Genomic DNA, 20,988 nt, shown 5'->3' with positions numbered 1-20,988 from the left:
GATTGTGAGGGTGAGACTTGGGGAGAATGTGCAAACTCCACATGGACAGAGACCCAAGGCCAGGATGGAACCCGGGTCCTCAGTGCCGTGAGGCAGCAGTGCTTTCTTTTTTTTTAAATTTAGAGTACCCAATTAATTTTTTCTAATTAAGGTACAATTTAGCGTGGCCAATCCACCTATCCTGCGCATCTTTGGGTTGTGGGGCGAGACCCACGCAAACACAGGGAGAATGTGCAAACTCCAGACGGACAGTGACCCAGAGCCGGGATCGAAACTGGGACCTCAGCGCCGTGAGGCAGCAGGGCTAATCCACTGTGTCACCATGCTGCCCTATATAATAGGATTTTTACGACTCAAAGGGAACATGCCCTTTCGAATTCAAGCAGTCTCATGCACCTCCACCATTCTCCCAAGGATAACTCGCAAATCTTCAAACTGAGCTCTAAAGACCTGAAATACAGTCAAGATCCTCATCCAGAAAAACATACTCAATAGCGGCACTCATTCGGAAGCACACAGAGCGAAAGTCTGTTCACCGGCAACAATGCCACTGCAGTCTGGGTCCCCCCCCCCCCCCCCCCCCGCCCAGCCCTACCTGACTGCCACAATCAAATGAGGATTCCTACAAATTATCACAGTTCCTCTTCGCAAAAATACCAATCAGGATGCCCAACGCAAGACATATATCCCTGGAAAAGTTAAACATGAGTGCAGCACGGTAGTAAAATGGTTAGCACTGTTGCCTCACAGCTCCAGGGTCCCAGGTTCGATTCCCGGCTAGGTCACTCTCTGTGCGAAGTGTGCACATTCTCCCCCTGTCTGCATGAGTTTCCTCCGGGTGCTCCGGTTTCCTCACACAGTCCAAAGATGTGCGGGTTAGGTGGATTGGCCATGCTGAATTGCCCTTAGTGTCCAAATGTTAAGTAGGGGTTACGGGGATAGGATAGATATGCGGGCTTCAGTAGGGTGCTCTTTCCAAAGGCCAGTGCAGATGGGCGGCAAAACCAGGACAATGTGAACTAGGACAAAATAAAGGATTGCAAGATAAGCAGCAGAAAAATAGTCAACTCCTTAACTTTGCAACAATCACATGAGACTCCGAGTTTGAATATTTTCAAGGCAAAGGTGGATAGATTCTTGGCAAAGATGGATAAATAAGGAGGATGCAAACTACGAGCAGAACTATTGTCCGGTGACAATGGGAGGGAGCAAAATAACGGACTTAGGCAATTACTGGGTGGGAAAAATACATAACTGCAGCAAAGATGACTCTAAAAATAGTTCAGCGTCGTATTGGTTACTCGGTGAATAGCAGTTCTATTTTTGATTTGTAAATCAGGGGAGAGCGCGAACGCAGTCCCCCACTACCACAAATTTTGCAGTCGAGTATCCCGCATTTGGGGACATCGCAGGCGTCAGCACACCCGAAGTGCAATGGGCTAGCCTCGTCCTGGGCGAACCACCTTCTTGATCATGGTTTCACCCCTGCCAGGTAAGTATGCTTAAAAACGCTCACAGCCTCCAAGCCCACACCACACATCACATCTTACACTCACACTTACTGCATTTACACCACCAAACTATTGCTTTAATTACAATTTCTCTCACCAGGAAAGCCGGAACTTCTGTATTATTTTGTCAAATGTTGGAATGTTCCTCTCTAGTAGGACAACCATTGCTAAAAAGACCGCTAAGCTCATTTGCATATTGTCCTTAAAAGGAAGTGAACCGCCCCTTAACGTCCCTGTCCGTCAAACTGAGGGACCGTTTTTGGAATTAAAACCTGTGCCGAGTTTTGTTCAGCAAAGAAAGAATTAATTTTTCTGAAACTGGGAGAGACAGAAAAATTGAGTAGGGTATTTTTAGAGTCACAAGGATGATTGTTTTTAGAGACATGAGGAGATTATTGAGATAGAATCTGAGGAGGACTTTTTTGAGGCTTCAGGTTAATGTTAATGTCGATACAACGCCAGCACACACACACCCAACACACACACAGCGCCGAGGATTATATCATTTTGAGTGGTATTGGCAGAGTGGGTAATCAGACGCCTTTCCCCACGGTGGAAATTTAATTACTTGAAGTCATACATTTTATGTGCAGAGGCATGGTGGCGCAGTGGTTGGCACTGCGGCCTCACAGCGTTGAGAACCAGGGTTTAATCCCGGCCCTGGGTCACTGACCATGTGAATTCGCACATTCTCCCCGTGTCTGCGTGGGTCTCACCCCCACAATCCAAAGATGGGCAAAGTGGATTGGCCACGCTAAACTGCCCCTTAATTGAAAAAAATAGAATTAGGCAGCAGGGTAGCATGGTGGTTAGCATAAATGCTTCACAGTTCCAGGGTCCCAGGTTCGATTCCCGGCTGGGTCACTGTCTGTGTGGAGTCTGCACGTCCTCCCCCTGTGTGCGTGGGTTTCCTCCGGGTGCTCCGGTTTCCTCCCACAGTCCAAAGATGTGCGGGTTAGGTGGATTGGCCATGCTAAATTGCCCGTAGTGTCCTAATTAAAAAGTAAGGTTAAGGGGGGGTTGTTGGGTTACGGGTATAGGGTGGATACGTGGGTTTGAGTAGGGTGATCATGGCTCGGCACAACATTGAGGGCCGAAGGGCCTGTTCTGTGCTGTACTGTTCTATGTTCTATGTTGTACTCTACATATATATTCAAAACAAATAATAATGTATGAGAAGCAAAGTTTTGAGGATATGTGTGAGTCAGGTTTTTTACACAGAGAGTAGTGAGTGTGGAACCTGCTGTCCGGGGAGGTGGGGGAAGCAGATATGATAGTGATGTTCAAGAGGCATCCTTGGTAGGAGTAATCTATAGGTCCTCACACTGTAGTTTTACAGTAGAACACAGTATAAACCAGGAAATACAGGGGCTTGCATGAAAGGTACGGCAATAATAATGGGTGCTTTTAATGTGTACATCGACCGGAGGAATCAAATTGGTAAAGGTAGCCTGGAGGCAGAGTTCATTGAATGTATGAGAGTTTTTTTCTTGGAACAGTATATTAGGAACCAACCAGGAGCAGGATACTCTGGTTTGGTTTTTAGGATTATGGGCAGGTTATTAAGAAGAATCTGAGAAGGTTTGTTTTGGGGCTTCAGGTTAATGTTCATGGGGACACACCCCCTGCACACACACACATATACACACCATACACAAGGGTACACACATCCCGAAACACACAACCCCAACCCGCGTACACACACCCGACACATCTACACACCCTCTCAGAGACACCCCCCAACACACACACACACTCACCTGACACGCACACCTCCAGCACACACCCCTGACAAACACACCCCGACACATACAATCACCCTGACACACATACATACAAGACACACATTTGTTTTTCTTAATAAATTTAGAGTACCCAATTCATTTTTTCCAATTAAGGAAACTTTAGTGTGGCCAATACACCTACCCTGCACATCTTTTGGGTTGTGGGGTGAGACCCAAGTAGACACAGGGAGAACATGCAAACTCCACATGGACAGTGACCCAGGGCCGGGATAGAACCTGGCACCTTGGCGCTGTGAGGCAGCAGTGCCACTGCACCACCGAGCCGCCCACCTGACATGCCGACACACTCAACACACATACATACCCCCCACATACATCCCAACTCACACACACACACATACGCACCCAATACATACATCTCCACGACACACACCCCTGACACACACATACCCACACCCCCAGCACACACACACTCCCTCCACATGCAAACCAACACACACTCACGGTATATACACACACACACAGACATCCAATGCAGAAGCACAGACCAGCACGCACTCCCCGACTCATACAACTCCCCAAACGCATCCCACAACACACACACCCAACATGCACACACACCTCAACACACACATACTCCGGAACACACACTCCCAATGCGCACACACACACCCAACAACACACACACCCCTGACACACATAATCACCCCGACACACGCACACACCGCTGTCACACATATATATGCATTGCAACACATACACTCCCGCTGTACCATCTGGGGATTCACCTAGACATAGTGGTAGGGCCCGTAAGGCAAGGAAGTTGGACACATAGTAAGTTGGCACGGGTGCATGGCACAGTTTAGTTGTAGGGGCTAGGCCATCTGTATGTAACATTCACCATTAAACTCACTATTGCACCTAACTTGTAAGACTCTGTGCTATGTCCGTTGCCACGGGGCTCCTGATGGTGGCCGAGTGTCGCTGGGGTTGACGAGCGGTTAAACTTCGGTGCTGGGTGTGCAGTCCCATCTCCCCCCCCCCCCCCCCCCCAGTCGGACACCGTAGTCCTCGACACTCCGACACCAGCTACCCCACACGGGCACGTGATGGAGTGTCCCTGACCAACGCAGCGACCACCGAGATGGATGGTTCAGCTATTGCCATGAGCCAGATTATGTCTAACGATTCTGAGCTCACAGCTCATCGCAGATGAGCTATCATCATTCAACATGGCACTGATCGGGACTTCCGGTGGCGTGGGTGCGCAGGGGAGCCGCAGCGCGAAGAGCTCCCGCCGGTGGCCGCAAGTCGCGGCGTTTTCGGGGATTTCCCCGAACTTGAACGCACCTCCCGACTATCGTCGGCCTTTGGGGCCGTCACGATCAGCCAGCGGGGCCGGTTTAAAAGCCGGTGAAGAACCCCGCGCGGCTGTTGGGCGGCGGGGGCTGAGGCGCTGGACTCAGCACGGCGTTGGGGCCAGAGCAGCGGGGGCGGAGCTACGAGGAGGCCAAGGAGGCAGGCCCGAGTCCAAGGCACCATGTAAGTGGGGTGTCTCACATCGGATGGCTCCCACCTAGGAGGAAGAAAGAAGGCTGAATCCTGGTCCCAGGGGAGTTCTGGATGAGTACAGGGAAGTTCTGGATGAGTACAGAGCAGAAAGAAAGAAAGCTGGAAGATTTAAAGAAATTTAAAGAAGTTTGGTGAAGTTTTTTTTTCCTCTCCTTTTCTTTTAAAAAAAGAATAATTCAGATTGATGAAGGACTGACGTGTGGAGGGAGAGAGAGGAGAAGAGAAAGAAAGTAAAAAAACAATAAGCCTCTAAAGGACGCAAACAGCAGCGTCAAAGAAAGGAGGAAACGCGGGGTTGCCGCTGAAGGAGAAGACGAATAAAAGTGGTGAGAGGATGGCGGAAGCCGAACTGCAAGGCAGGGCCGCACTATTTACGGTGGAGAAGATGACCGAGGTGATGGCGGTGGAGCTGGAAAAACAGTTTGCGAGGCACATGGAGGCCTGGAAAAATGAGACAGCGGTCGCATTGAAGTTGCTGGTGGAGGAGGCAATCGCCCCCATAATTGCCCCAATGAAGGTGGCGGTGGCAAAGGCATTGGCCGAGGTGAGAGAGCAGGGTGAGAAGATGAAAGAAGTGGAGGAAGCCATGTCACGGCACAGCGACCAGCTCACCTCGATGGGAGATGAGTTGCGGAGGGCTGTGGAGATTAATAGAGGTCTCCGAGCAAAGCTGGAAGACTTGGAAAATCGTTCAAGGCGGCATAATTTGAGAATTGTGGGTTGCCTGAAGGGACAGAGGGCCCAAGGCCAACATAGTACTTCGCTAAGAAGTTGGCGGAGCTGATGGGGGAGGGTGAGAGCTCCTCCCAGTACGAGCTAGACCGATCCCATCAGTCATTAAGGCCAAAGCCCAAAGTGAACGAGGCGCCAAGGGCAGTAATTATCTGCTTCCATAAGTTTTGCATGAAGGAGAAGGTGTTAAACTGGGCAAAGCAGAAGCGGGAGATACTATGGGATGGTACTACGGTCCGGATCTACCAGGACTTGACGGTGGAGTTGGCAAAAAGATGAGCGGCGTTTGGGCGAGTGAAGGCGACGTCGTATAAGAAGGGGGTACGATTTGGTATGGTATACCCAGCGAGGTTGAGTGTAACGTATAACGGCAAAGACTTTTATTTTGAGACAGCGGATGCGGCTGAGGCGTTCGTGAAGGCAGAAGGCTTGGGACAGACATGAAGAGCGGAGCTGGAAGAGAGACTGTGGACTGTGTTTGAACAGCCGGAAAATGTATAACTGTTATAACTTTCTTTTTACGGATTTGTATTGTAATCTACTTCTCTTTGCATTGTTATAGAGTTTAAGTTAATGGTGGGTTGATGGGCGCTCTGTGTTGCGACAGTTAAATGTTATGTTAGTGAATTGAATGGGTTGGATTGTTGGGTTTGTTTTTTTGTTCTCTGGGACTGGGTGGAAGGGGATATGACTTGGTGGGGGGAGCCACCCGCACTAGCTAGCTAAAGTCAGCTAGTGAACGGAGGTGAGAGGAGAGGAGGGCTGCGGACATTGGAGCCTGGATAGCAGGTGTCAATGGGCCTACGAGGCGAGCGAGAGGGGGGAGGGTTGGATGCTGGGGGATGATGTTTCAGGGGGAAAGGTAGGGGGGGTTTTTGGTCGGGGGGAAGGGGTTCGATGTTAACAATGGACAGGGGCGGGTCAGGCTTATGGGGCAGGGCCCGGCAGTGTGTTGATGGTGGATAAGAAAGGTGGGAGGGGCAGCAGGGTAGCATGGTGGTTAGCATAAATGCTTCACAGCTCCAGGGTCCCAGGTTCGATTCCCGGCTGGGTCACTGTCTGTGTGGAGTCTGCACGTCCTCCCCCTGTGTGCGTGGGTTTCCTCCGGGTGCTCCGGTTTCCTCCCACAGTCCAAAGATGTGCGGGTTAGGTGGATTGGCCATGCTAAATTGCCCGTAGTGTCCCAATGAAAGTAAGGTTAAGGGGGATGTTGTTGTGTTACGGGTATAGGGTGGATACGTGGGTTTGAGTAGGGTGATCATGGCTCGGCACAACATTGAGGGCCGAAGGGCCTGTTCTGTGCTGTACTGTTCTATGTTCTATGAGGGGTGAGAGAGCCCCAGTAAAGATAGTTACATGGAATGTGAGAGGGCTAGGAGGTCCAGTCAAGAGGTCCAGGGTGCTTGCGCATCTTAAAAGTCTGAAAACCGATGTGGCAATGCTGCAGGAGACTCACTTGAGGGTGAAGGACCAGGTGAGACTTAAAAAGGGTTGGGTTAGCCAAGTGTTTCACTCTGGATTTGATGGAAGGGCTCGAGGGGTAGCAGTGTTGGTCAGCAAAAGGGTACGCTTCCAGATGGAGAAGGTAGTGGCAGATCAGGGGGGTAGATATGTGATTGTGGCCGAGGCGCTGGACGGGAGATTAGTGGCGCTGGTAAGTGTATACGGTCCCAACTGGGACGATGCGGGATTTGCGAGGAAGGTGTTTGGGGCCATCCCCGACTTGGACACACACAAACTGATTGTGGGGGGGGGGGACTGGAACCTGGTGCAGGGGCCAAGGTTGGACAGATCACGGCCGCGCTCGCTGGTCCCATCAGGGGGGGGGCAAAGGCGCTAGCTGGGCTAATGGTGGAAATGGGAGGGGTGGACCCTTGGAGGTTCCTACACCCAGGGGAACGGGAGTACTCATTTTTCTCAACAGCCCATAGGGGTATACTCGCGGATTGACGTTTTTGTGGTGGGAAAGGCTTTGCTGGCTGGAGTCAAGGGGTCGGAATACTCTGCAATTGCTGTGTCAGATCACGCGCCACATTGGGTGGATATGGTGCTGGAGAAGGGGGTAGTGCAGAGGCCGGGGTGGAAACTGAATGTGGGGCTTTTGGGGAACCAAGTATTCTGTGAAAAAATTAAAGAGGTAAAAAGGTAATTAATGTAAGATTCAACTGTACGGGTGAGGTGTCAATGGCAGTCGTCTGGGAGGCTCTAAAGGCGGTAGTGAGGGTGAGGTAATTTTGTTTAAGGCCAGGGTGGACAAAGAGGAGAGGTTGGAGTGGCAGAGGCTAATAGATGAGATGTTGGAGGCAGATAGGAGTTATGCGGAGGATGGGGACGCAGCGATGCTGGGAAAAAGGAAGGAACTACAGGCGAGCTTCGACCGACTATCCACCAGGAAGGCAGTGCGCCAACTGAGATGAGCGAGGGGAGCAGTTTATGAACATGGAGGTCAGCTCCGGAGGGAGGCAGCAGCAAGGGAAATTCTTCAGGTAAGGGATAGGGCCGGGAAGTTGGTGGTGGCTCCGGAGCTGATTAACAAGGTTTTTGAGGAATTCTACAAGAGGTTGTACAGGTCAGAGCCACCCGGGGGAGACCGTGAGATGCTGGAATTTCTAGATGGGTTGGAGTACCCGAGGCTAGGGGAGGGGGACAGGGCTACATTAGAAGGAGCAATACTGGAGCAGGAGATAAAAGACGCGATTGGGAGGATGCAGTCGGGGAAGGTGGCAGGGCCGGATGGGTTTCCGGTGGAATATTATAAAAAATTTAAGGATAAGTTGGCACCCCTGATGGTAGGGATGTTTGAAGAGGCGATAGGGAAGGGAGTGCTGCCACAAACCTTGGGGCAGGCATCGATTTCACTGTTGCTTAAAAAGGATAAGGATCCGACGGAGTGTGGGTCGTGTAGGCCCATTTCACTTCTTAATGTAGACGCAAAGGTATTGGCGGGTAGGCTGGAGGGGTGCCTCCCGAAGATGATAGGTGAGGATCAGACAGGGTTCGTGAAAGGGAGACAGCTGTTTTTGAATATTAGGAGCGTTTTGAACGTCATTATGGCACCGGCGGAAGGGAAGGAAACAGAGATGGTGGTGGCACTGGACGCCGAGAAGGCGTTTGATCGGGTGGAATGGGGGTACCTAATGGCAGTGCTGAAACGGTTTGGGATTGGACCAAGATTTGTGAACTGGGTAAAGTTATTATACAAGGAGCCGAAGGCAAGTGTCCGCACGAACAATATCAGCTCGCGATACTTTTCTCTCCACCCGTGGGATGAGGCAGGGATCTCCCATGTCCCCCCTGCTATTTGCGATTGAGCCGTCGGCCATCGCATTAAGAAGTTCGGGAGCATGGAAAGGAATAGTGAGGGGGGGGGGGGGATAGAGCATAGGGTGTCCTTGTATGCCGACGACTTGCTGCTGTTTGTGTCGGAGCCGAGTGCGTCGATAGGAGGAATATTGGAGTTGCTGCAGGTATTTGGGTCTTTCTCTGGGTACATGCTCTACCTGGACAAGAGTGAGTATTTCGTGGTGTCTCAACCGGGGGTGGGGGCAGGGGTGGGGGGGCTGCCATTCCGTAGGGCAGGGACTCACTTTAGGTAATTGGGGGTGCAGGTTGCCCGGGAGTAGGGAAGGCTTCGCAGATACAACATCACTAGTTTGGTGGGGAGAGTGAAAGCCGACCTGGTGAGGTGGGGTGGTCTCCCTCTGTCACTGGCGGGTCAGGTACAGGTGGTTAAAATGAATGTGTTGCCGCGATTTCTGTTTATTTTTCAATGCCTACCGATTTTCCTGCCAAAGTCTTTTTTCAGGGAGATTGAGGGAAGGATTACCTTGTTTATATGGGGAGGGAAGGTGGCCAGAGTGAGGAAGGGGAAGGCAGGTAGGGGGTTTGGGTCTCCCGAACCTGATGTACTACTACTGGGCGGCGAATGTGGAGAAGGTGCGGAGCTGGGTCATAGGGGTTGATTCCCAGTGGGTCAGAATGGAGGAGAGTTCATGCAGGGGGTCGGGGTTGAAGGCACTAGCAATGGCCCCGTTCCCGTTAGCCCCGGGGAAATACTCAGGGAGTACGGTAATAGCTTCATTGAAAATCTGGAGGCAGTTTCGCCAACACTTCGGGTTGGGGGCAGGGTCAAGGGAAATGCCGATCCGGGAGAACCACAGATTTGAGCCAGGGAGGTGGGACGGAAGCTTTCGGAAATGGGAAGAGAAGGGGATTAAGACTCTAAAAGATTTGTTTCTTCGGGGTCGATTTGCAGGATTGAGGGAGCTGGAAGTGAAGTATGGGCTGGAGCAGGGAGCAGTGTTTAGATATATGCAGGTTCGGGACTTTGCCAGGAAGGAGATACAGAGCTTTCTGGAGGAAACGGCCTCCACGTTGTTGGAGGAGGTACTGACGACAAGTGGACTGGAGAAGGGGACAGTGTCAGCGGTATACGGAGCTATGTTGGAAAAGGATAAGGCACCACTGGAGGGGATCAAAGCGAAGTGGGAGGAAGAGTTAGGAGAGGTTATAGAGGAGGGGGTCTGGTGTGAGGTGCTCCAGAGAGTGAATGCCTCCACCTCGTGTGCGAGGTTGGAGCTGATACAGCTGAAGGTGGTATATAGAGCGCACCTCACGAGGGCGAGGATGAGCCGATTCTTTGAAAGGGTAGAAGATGTGTGTGAGCGTTGTGTGTGTGTGTGTGAGGGGGGTGGGGGGGACCCGCTAATCACGTTCATATGTTTTGGTCCTGTCCAAAGCTGGAGGAGTACTGGAAGGAGGTGTTTAGGGTAATTTCCAAGGTGGTGCATGTGAAGCTGGACCCGGGTCCCCTGGAGGCCATATTCAGGGTGTCGGACCAGCCAGGGTTGGAAACGGGTGCGGAGGCAGATATCATAGCCTTTTCCTCATTGATCGCCTGAAGGTGGATCCTGCTGGGATGGAGAGCAGCCTCTCCACCCTGTGCCCTGGCATGGCGGGGGGGGGGGACCTGTTGGAATACTTGACCCTTGAGAAGGTTAAGTTCGAACTGAGGGGAAGCTCGGAGGGTTTATACAAGTCATGGGCACTATTTATTATGCACTTTCAAGAACGGGATAACATTGAACATTAGTTGGGGGGGGAAGGATGGGAGGGATGCGGGGGGAGGGGGCTATGTATGTTGAAGATGGCTATTGGTAATCCCTGATTCCTTTTTTTTCTTTGTCATTTGTTTATGTTAAGATGCAGGCTGATGTCTGGGCATGGTGGGAGGATGGGGTCGTTGTTACTGTTATGGGGTTTGAGATATTTGTTGTTGGTTATTGATTGTTGTTGGGTGTAAATTCGGGAGAAAAATTGTGAAAAAGGAGGAGAATAAAAATATTTTTTTAAAAACATGGCACTGATCACACCCTCTGACACTGTCACCAATGTAGTGCTATCCCGTATTGCCGCAGTGGTAAGGTGATGTCGAATTGGAGCAGTGCACGCGGTGCGGGGGTTCTGGGGGTGGGGGGGCTGGTGGGGGTTGTGTGCTGTCCGTGTCGATGACGATGACGATGCAAGTGGTAGTGTTCAGCGCTCCCCTCCCACGCGATGCGTGAACCTTGCGGACACCAACGCATCGCGTGCCCGCTGTCCTCGACGGTGCCGTCGTGCAGCCTCCTGGACATTACCAGCACCCGGGTCGTGTCTGTGTCCTGCACCCCACGCCCCACCCTGCTGCACGCCTCCTCCTTCACCTCCTCCTCCTCATCCTCCTCCTCATCCTCCTCCTCATCCTCCTCCTCTTCATTAGTGTTAGCACCGCTGCCATCGGCTTCTCCCTCCGACTCCTCCACCAGGGCATCTCCCCTCTGCATCGCGATGTTGTGCAGCGCACAGCAGACCACAACTATGCGATCGACCCTATCGGGCCGGTACTGCAGGGCCCCTCCGGAGCGGTCCAGGCATCTGAATCTTATCTTCAACAGGCCAAAGCACCGCTCCACCACACCCCTGGTTGCTGCATGGGCCTCGTTGTATAGGGTCTCTGCGTTGGTCTGAGGCCTCCGTATCGGCATCATCAGCCATGACCACAATGGATAACCCCTGTCGCCCAGCAACCAGCCCCTCAGCCGGGGGGAGGCATCCCTCGAACATTGCGGGGATGAACGACTGCGCAAGAATGTAGGCGTCATGCACACTCGCGGGGAACCTTGCGCACACGCGCATGATACTCATGTGGGGGTCGGAGACCACCTGGATATTCATGGAGTATGTGCCCGTCCTGTTGGTGAACACTTCCCTGTTGCCTGCAGGCGGGTGCATGGGGACGTGAACATCATCGATCAGTCCCTGGACCATCGGTATTCCGGCCACCTTGGCGAATCCACAGGCTCGTGCTTCCTGATGTGCTCGGTCCTCGGGGAATGTAATGTAACGGTCCGCGATGGCGAACAGGGCGTCAGTCACGTCCCGGTTGCTTCTGTGGACCGATGCCTGTGAGATCCCAGATAGGTCCCCGCTCGGAGCCTGGAAGGAACCGGTCGCGTAGAAGTTTAGGGCCACCGTCACCTTGATGGATACCGGTATAGCGTGTCCTCCTCCCGTTCCACGTGGGGCAAGGTGCGCCACGAGGTGGCAGATATGTGCGACCGTCTCCCTGCTGAATCGTAGTCTCCTCCTGCATGTGAGGTCCGGTAGGGATTCGAACGACATTCGGTCACGGTACACCCTAGGCTTTGATGGCCGCCTGTGGCGCCCTGGCTCCACCATCAGTGGCTCCTCCTCCTCCACCCCCCATCCACTTTGACATCAGTGCCCGCAGCCTGTGCCTTCCTCAGCGTTTAGGGGTCAATGTTCCCCTCGGCATCCCCCTGAACATCCCGGCCATGAGGGCCTGCAGCCTGCGCGGTGACGACGGGCCACTCCGCGGCCATCCCCTCTGCTGCAGCAGCAGCCCCTGCATCTGTATTCACTGTGGGCTGTCGCTGCCGACGCTGCTGGATGGCCAACTGCAGTGCAGCGGCTCCAACCACTGCGGTGAACATCGCCGTCTGGTTGGCGTACATGATAACCTACAGAAGGGTGGTGGGGGGCAGAGAAACAACATGTTACACGGAGGTTCTTCGACACCTCGGCAGCCGGCTGCCATGGGATACCTGTGTGCCCCGGTGGCCTGGTCGCAGTGCTGACACGCGGCCAGCCTAACCCCTGGTCACTGTCTGCGTCCAACGATCAGTTAACAACGTCCTCCTCACCGGTGCATCAGTGGGCTCTGCCCATCAGCTACACTGCAACCTGCGGGCGTGTCCTCGTCACCGTCCTGCCATGGCAGGGCGGCTGACATGTGGCATCCAAGGATGGACGACCCACTCCACTCACTCCCTCTCCCCCTCCCACCTCCACTCCCTCCCACCCCCCTTCCACCTCCACTCACTCCCTCTGCCCCCTCCCACAACTCCACCCCTCTCCCCCTCCCACCTTCGCTCCCTCCCTCTCCCCCCTCCCTCCCATCCCCCTCCCACCTCACCCCCCCAACACACACACACCCCACCCCCCGCCCCGTTGGCCGCAGTGTCCCCCCATTGGCCGCAGCGTTTTCGGAGAAGCCTTCCCCAGTCTGAGGAGACTCCGGGACAGTCCGCTCACCTCCTCAGCAGCCAACGTCAGCCAGGACGACTGGCTCATGACTAAAAAAAACTAGGGTCACGCCGTCGGGACTTCGGCCCATCAAGGCCGGAGAATAGAGGGGGTACCGGAGAATCACCATTTTGGGTGCCTCGAGCGATTCTCCGGCTTGCGCCACGATGAACCAGACGGGACCGATTTCGCCTGTTGGGAGAATCGCGGTGAAAAAGTGGCGCGGCCTCGGAGAATCGCGCCCTGTATCCGCTGGTTCTAGATTTCCCAATCAGGGAAAATATTCTCCCTGCATTTTGTGTGTCCAGCCCTGTTAGAATTTTATACATTTCAATCAGATCTCCTCTCATTCTTATAATCTCTGGTAAATACAGGCCCAGTTGAACCAATCTCTCCTCATAGGACAGTCCCGCCAATCCTGGTGTCAGCCTAGTGAACCTCCGCTGCACTCCCTCTATAGCAAGTATATATTTTCTAAGATAAGGAGACCAAAACTGCACACAATACCCCAGGTGTGGTCTCACCAAGGCCCTGCATAACTGCAGTAAGACATTCCTACTTCAGCACGGTAGCATTGTGGATAGCACTGTGGCTTCACAGCACCAGGGTCCCAGGTTCGATTCCCTGCTGGGTCACTGTCTGTGCAGATTCTGCACGTTCTCCCCGTGTCTGAGTGGGTTTCCTCCGGGTGCTCCGGTTTCCTCCCACAGTCCAAAGACGTGCAGGTTAGGTGGATTGGCTATGATAAATTGCCCTTTGTGTCCAAAACGGTTGGGAGAGGCTATTGGGTTATTAGGTTACAGGGACAGGGTGGAAGTGAGGGCTTAAAATGGGACAGTGCAGACTCGATGGGCCAAATGGCCTCCTTCTGCACTGTATGTTCTATGAAATCCAATCCTCTTGCAATGAATGCTGACAAATCATTTGCCTTCCTAATTGTTGGCTGCACTTTCATTGACAAGGACACCCAGATTCCTTCGTACATCCACACTTCTGTGCAGACCCAGCCTGGACTGATGGGGAGCCTTACTCACCTGTATAGGTTCATTCCCTCACCTCTTCTCTCCCCCTCACATCGTAAACCAGCTGCTGCTGTCAATGTTAACCTTCAAAAGGGAATTGGACAAATAATTAAAGGCAAGGATTATTATCGGAAGAAAAAAGAAAAATATCACTTCAGGAGCTGATTTGGCATTGGGAGGTAAAAGTAATTTTAGAAGTAGCTGGCCGCTGCAATGGGAGGTCATTTATTTCTGGGTGAACAAATGAAAAAGTGGTCAAAGCATTTCTTCCACAAAGTCTGTTTCTCCAGCGTCTGAGGACAATGGTGCAACGCCGCCCTCTGCTGGCCAGTGAACAAGTGGATGCGTGAATGAAAATGACAAAGGTGAATCACAGAAGGCTAGTAAGCAGGCGGGAAGCACGGTGACACAGTGGTCAGCCCTGCTGCCTCACGGCGCCAAGGACCCGGGTTTGATCCCGGCCCGGGTCACTGAACGTTGGAGTTTCTACATTGTCATCGTGAATAGAGGTTTATAAGATGATGAGGGGGGATAGATAGAGTTGATGTTCAGAGACTATTTCCTCGGGTGGATGTAGCTATTACAAGGAGGCATAACTATAAGGTTCAGGGTGGGAGATATAGGAGGGATGTCTGAGGTAGGTTCTTTACTCAGAGAGTGGTTAGGGTGTGGAATGGACTGCCTGCTCTAATAGTGGAGTCGGACACTTTAGGAACTTTCAAGCGATTTTTGGATAGGCACATGGAGCACACCAGAATGACAGGGAGCGGGATAGCTTGATCTTGCTTTCGGACAATGCTCGGTGCAACATGGAGGGCCGAAGGGATGTTTCCTCTTGTGGGACAGTCTAGAACTAGAGAACTCTGTTTTAAGGGATTGCTCATTTAAAACAGAGATTAGGCGAATTCTTTTCTCTAAGGACCATGAGCCTTTGAAAAACTTGCTCAAAAGATGGCGGAAGCGGAGTCTTTGAATAATTTTATTCAAGAATGTTTATTAAGGTTTTGCATTTTAACAAACAACACAAATTTACAAAAACAATACATCGCCATGGGCAAGGACCAGCATGCATGAGGGGGGCAGGATAACAACAATGTGACTGGCTCAATACAATCATTAGACATAGCTAAATGCCTCTATCGCCCCACCAGAGACCAAGGGAGAAAGAGGATGAAGCCGTGAAAACCTGATGAAATAGCACCGCTCAGCTCGCAATTACCATGAGAGCTCAGAATAGATTTTCTCTGCCATGCACGGACGTGCACCAATATATATCTCCCTCAACTCTAGCAGTAATGACACACCACAGCCTCCTCTCCTCGGATACCAAACCCCTCTACACCCATGCAGGAACCAATCACGCGTTCTGCAGGTTACCACCCCTCGAGTGAAGAACTTTCTCCTCATCTCAGTCCTAAATGATCTACCCCGCATCCTGAGAGTGTATCCGCTGGTTCTAGATTCCCCTACCAGGGAAAATATTCTCCCTGCATCTAGTCTGTCCAGTCTTGTTAGAATTTTATACTTTTCAATCGGATCTCCTGTCATTCTTCTCATCTCCAGGAAATGCAGGCCTAATTGAACCAAACTCTTATGAAAAGTAACGAACAAAGAAAATATGTGCCAACTCCAGTTGGGCAGCATGCTAGCATTCTGGATAGCATAATTGCTTCACAGCTCCAGGGTCCCAGATTGGATTCCGGCTTGGGTCACTGCCTGTGCGGACTCTGCACATCCTCCCCGTGTGTGCGTGGGTTTCCTCCGGCTGCTCCGCCCTCCCACAGTCCAAAGATGTGCAGGTTAGGTGGATTGGCTATGATAAATGACCCTTAGTGTCCAAAATTGCCCTTAGTGTCCAAAATTGCCCTTAGTGTTGGGTGGGGTTACAGGGTTATGGGGATAGGGTGGAGGTGTTGACCTTGGGTGGGGTGCTCTTTCCGAGAGCTGGTGCGGACTTGATGGGCCGAGTGGCCTACTTCTACACTGTGGATTCTGTGATAATCTAAAGGGGAGTTACGTATGCCACACAACACAATACCCAGTCTCAGGCCCAGTACAGAAGCAACATCATTCCATACATTTGTACAGAGAAGACCGGCATCAACTTGTTCAGATTATGACCAAATCTTCAGGTCACTGTCTGTGTGGGGTTCTCCCCACGTCTGCATGGGTCTCACCCTTATAACCCAAAGAGATGTGCAGGTTAGGTGAATTGGCCATGCTAAATTGCCCCTTAATTGGAAAAAAAGTATTGGGCACTCTAAATTTATTTGACAAAGTAATGAACCTACACGACCCCAGGACACATAACCTACCCAGCCCATGAAAGGAAAAAGGCCCAGATTCTTAAATTCAAAACAACAAAAGGAGCCAAAATAAAAACCCGATCGGTTAGCTCTAACTGGGGGGCTATTCTCAATCCCAGTGAGGACTTAACTAACCCTGGCACCCAACTCCAACCCAACCATCCACCCATCAACCCACCCTGACTCCACTAATCTTCATTATAAACGGGGCAAGGGAGTGACAAAAACCATCACCCTCCCATAACCACAAGGATTATGACAATGACAGAAAGGAGTAAAATTGTGCACAGACCACATTTCACAAAATCAACTCAATCTAATTTTTACTAACAGAAGATAACAGATGACACCCGCCCCGTGCTCACACCTCACACACCCTTGCAGGAGAAAAAAACAACAATAAGTAATCAACAGCACAATCACAAGGGAGTAACGTCCAAGATTATAGAAGAATTGCGGTATAATAACAGCATCTATGTTGCCTGAGAAGGCCAAAGCCAAGACGGGGTCATTGAACACTCCTCAGGATCTCGCAAAGATTCCAATAAACAAAGCACTTTCACTTCCACCATGCTGCCGCTCTGTCAGCCAAACCACTCTGGGCCCCAGCCGGGGGGATGGCTCAACAAACGGCCACCGCCAACCCCTCAGACAAGCACCAAGAATGGAACAGCACAAGGCTAGTGGTCAGCGGGCCCAAATGGCCCCAGGCCTCTCAAATCAAATACTCTGTGCTTCTTGAAGCCTGATGCAGCCAGCCTCCAAATCAAGATGACTAAAGCATGACAACCTCTTTTCATACTTTCCTTTTAATTTTTAGAGTACCCAAATCATTTTTTCCAATTAAGGAATAATTTAGCATGTTCAATCCACCTACCTTGCACATCTTTGGGTTGTGGGGGACGAGACCCATGGGGAGTATGTGCAAACTCCACACGGACAGTGACCCAGAACCGGGATCGAACCTGGGACCTCAGCGCCGTGAGACTGCAGTGCTACCACTGCGCCGCCCACTTTTTATACTCAATCGGGAACTTGCCTCCCACTTCTTGACAGGGATCAGGCTCACGGACACACCTTGTCCAGCCTCTGCCTCCCAAACCTGTCAGGATAGGCAACAGGCCATATAACAGGATCTTTTTAAAAATAAATTTAGAGTACCCAATTCTTTTTTTCCAATTAAGGGGCAATTCAGTATGGCCAATCCTTTGGGTTGTGGGGCAAGACCCACGCAAAAACAGGAAGAATGTGCAAACTCCAGACGGACAGTGACCCAGAGCCGGGATCGAACCTGGGACCTCAGCGCCGTGAGGCAGCAGGGCTAATCCATTGTGTCACCATGCTGCCCTATATAATAGGATCTTTACGACTCAAAGGGAACATGCCCTTTCAAATTCAAGCAGTCTCATGCACCTCCACCATTCTCCCAAGGATAACTCGCAAATCTTCAAACTGAGCTCTAAAGACCTGAAATACAGTCAAGATCCTCATCCAGAAAAACATACTCAATAGCGGCCATCATTCGGAAGCACACAGCACACCGAGCGAAAGTCTGTTCACCGTCAACAATGCCACTTCAGGCTGCGTTCCCCCCCCCCCCCCCCCCCCCACCACCCCAGCACAACCTGACTGCCACAATCAAATGAGGATTCCTACAATTTATCACAGTTCCTCTTCGCAAAAATACCAATCAGGATGCCCAACGCAAGACATATATCCCTGGAAAAGTTAAACATGAGTGCAGCACGGTAGTAAAATGGTCAGCACTGTTGCCTCACAGCTCCAGGGTCCCAGGTTCGGTTCCCGGCTAGGTCACTCTCTGTGCGGGGTGTGCACATTCTCCCCGTGTCTGCATGAGTTTCCTCCGGGTGCTCCGGTTTCCTCACACAGTCCAAAGATGTGCGGGTTAGGTGGATTGGCCATGCTGAATTGCCCTTAGTGTCCAAAAAATGTTAAGTGGGGGTTACTGGGATAGGATAGATATGCGGGCTTCAGTAGGGTGCTCTTTCCAAAGGCCAGTGCAGATGGGTGGCATGACCAGGACAATGTGAACTAGGACAAAATAAAGGATTGCAACTCCTTAACTTTGCAACAATCACATGAGACTCCGAGTTTGAATATTTTCAAGGCAAAGGTGGATAGATTCTCGGCAAAGATGGATAAATAAGAAGGATGCAAACTACGAGCAGAACGAATAATCGTCCGGTGACAATGGAAGGGAGCAAAATAATGGGCGTAGTCAATTACTGGGTGGCAAAATACATAACTGCAGCAAAAAGATAGCTCTAGAAAGAGTTCAGCGCCCTATCGGTAAGCCCGTGAATAGCAGTTCTATTTTTGATTTGTAAATCAGGGGAGAGCGCGAACGCAGTCCCCCACTACCACAAATTTTGCAGTCGAGTATCCCGCATTTGGGGACATCGCAGGCGTCAGCACACCCGAAGTGCAATGGGCTAGCCTCGTCCTGGGCGAACCACCTTCTTGATCATGGTTTCACCCCTGCCAGGTAAGTATGCTTAAAAACGCTCACAGCCTCCAAGCCCACACCACACATCACATCTTACACTCACACTTACTGCATTTACACCGCCAAACTATTACTTTACTTACAATTTCCTCTCACTAGAAAAGCTGGAACTTCTGTATTATTCTGACAAATGTTGGAATGTTCCTCTCTAGTAGGACATACGTTGCTTAAAAAGCCCGCTAAGCTCATTTGCATATTGTCCTTAAAAGGAGGTGAACCGCCCCTTAACGTATTTGCCCATCAAACTGAGGGACCGTTTTTGCAATTAAAACCTCTGCCGAGTTTTGTTCAGCAAAGAAAGAATTAATTTTTCTGAAACTGGGAGAGACAGGAAAATTGAGTAGGGCATTTTTAGAGTCACGAGGATGATTGTTTTTAGAGACATGAGGAGATTATTGAGATAGAATCTGAGGAGAACTTTTTTGAGGTTTCAGGTCGTTCATGTCGATACAACCCCAGCACACACATACCCAACACACACACAGCGCCGAGGATTATATCATTATGAGTGGTATTGGCAGAGTGGGTAATCAGACGCTTTTCCCCATGGTGGAAATTTAATTACTTGAAGTCATAGATTTTATGTGCGAGAGGCATGGTGGCGCAGTGGTTGGCACTGCCTCCTCACAGCGTTGAGAACCAGGGTTTAATCCCGGCCCTGGGTCACCGACCATGTGAATTCACACATTCTCCCCGTGTCTGCGTGGGTCTCACCCCCACAACCCAAAGATGGGCAAAGTGGATTGGCCACGCTAAACTGCCCCTTAATTGAAAAAAAAAGAATTAGGTACTCTACATATATATTCAAAACAAATAATAACAATGTATGAGAAGCAAAGTTTCGAGGAGATGTGTGAGTCAGGTTTTTTACACAGAGAGTAGTGAGTGTGGAACCTGCTGTCCGGAGAAGCAGATATGATAGTGATGTTCAAGAGGCATCCTTGGTAGGAGTAATCTATAGGTCCTCACACTGAAGTTTTACAGTAGAACACAGTATAAACCAGGAAATACAGGGGCTTGCATGAAAGGTACGGCAATAATAATGGGTGCTCTGAACACCAATATACGTAGGCTTCTGAATGTTATAATGATGCCGGCGGTGGAAGGGGAGGCGGAGATAGTGGTAGCATTAGACGCGGAGAAGGCCTTTGATAGGGTTGAGAGGGGGTACTTGTGGGAGATGCTGGAAAGGTTTGGGTTCGGGGAGGGGTTTATCAGTTGGGTGAGGCTGTTATATGAAGCCCCGATAGCGAGCGTAGCCACAAATAGGAGGAGATCAGAGTACCTTTGGTTGTACCGGGGGACGAGACAGGGGAGTCCCCTGTCCCCCTTGCTCTTTGCATTGGCAATTGAGCCCCTGGCCATGGCGTTGAGGGAGTCGAGGAATTGGAGGGGTCTGGTGCGGGGTGGGGAGGAGCACCGAGTGTCATTATACGCAGATGACTTGTTGCTATATGTGGCGGACTCAGTGGGAGGAATGCCGGAGGTGATGAAGATCCTTAGGGAATTTGGGGGCTTTTCTGGGTACAAGCTCAACCTGGGTAAGAGTGAGCTGTTCGTCGTGCACCCGGGGGATCAAGAGGAGGGGATTGGTAGGCTCCCACTGAAAAGGCCAGGGAGGAGCTTTCGGTACCTGGCAGTCCAGGTGGCTAGGAGCTGGGGGGCCCTTCACAAATTTAACCTCATTAGGGTGGTGGAGCAAATGGAGGAGGAGTTTAAAAGATGGGACATGTTGCCGCTGTCGCTGGCGGGCAGGTCCAGTCCGTCAAGATCACGGTGCCCCCGAGGTTTATCCCCATCCATATTCCGAAGGCCTTTTTTAGGAGGGTCAACAGGAGTATTACGGGATTTGTATGGGTGCATGGGACTCCGAGGGTGAGAAGGGTGTTTTTGGAGCGGGGCAGGGATGGGGGGGCTGGCGTTGCCCACCCTCTGTGGGTACTATTGGGCTGCCAAAGCAGCGATGGTGCATAAGTGGGTAATGGATGG

At 51.3% G+C, this 20,988-nt stretch overlaps 2 non-coding genes across 2 annotated transcripts; both read right to left on the bottom strand.

The window, feature by feature from the left end:
• Positions 1 to 1,336: 1,336 nt before the first annotated feature.
• Positions 1,337 to 1,500, bottom strand: LOC119976948. Its single transcript, XR_005463102.1, has one exon. It is a non-coding gene; the product is annotated as a U1 spliceosomal RNA (small nuclear RNA).
• Positions 1,501 to 18,822: 17,322 nt separating this feature from the next.
• Positions 18,823 to 18,986, bottom strand: LOC119976947. The gene has a single exon (XR_005463101.1). It is a non-coding gene; the product is annotated as a U1 spliceosomal RNA (small nuclear RNA).
• Positions 18,987 to 20,988: the final 2,002 nt, after the last annotated feature.

This window comes from Scyliorhinus canicula, chromosome 13, assembly GCF_902713615.1.
Source record: "Scyliorhinus canicula chromosome 13, sScyCan1.1, whole genome shotgun sequence".
Lineage (NCBI taxonomy): Eukaryota > Metazoa > Chordata > Chondrichthyes > Carcharhiniformes > Scyliorhinidae > Scyliorhinus > Scyliorhinus canicula.
The sequence above is the reverse complement of the archived record's forward strand: the minus strand, read 5'-3'. Positions and strand labels throughout refer to the sequence as shown.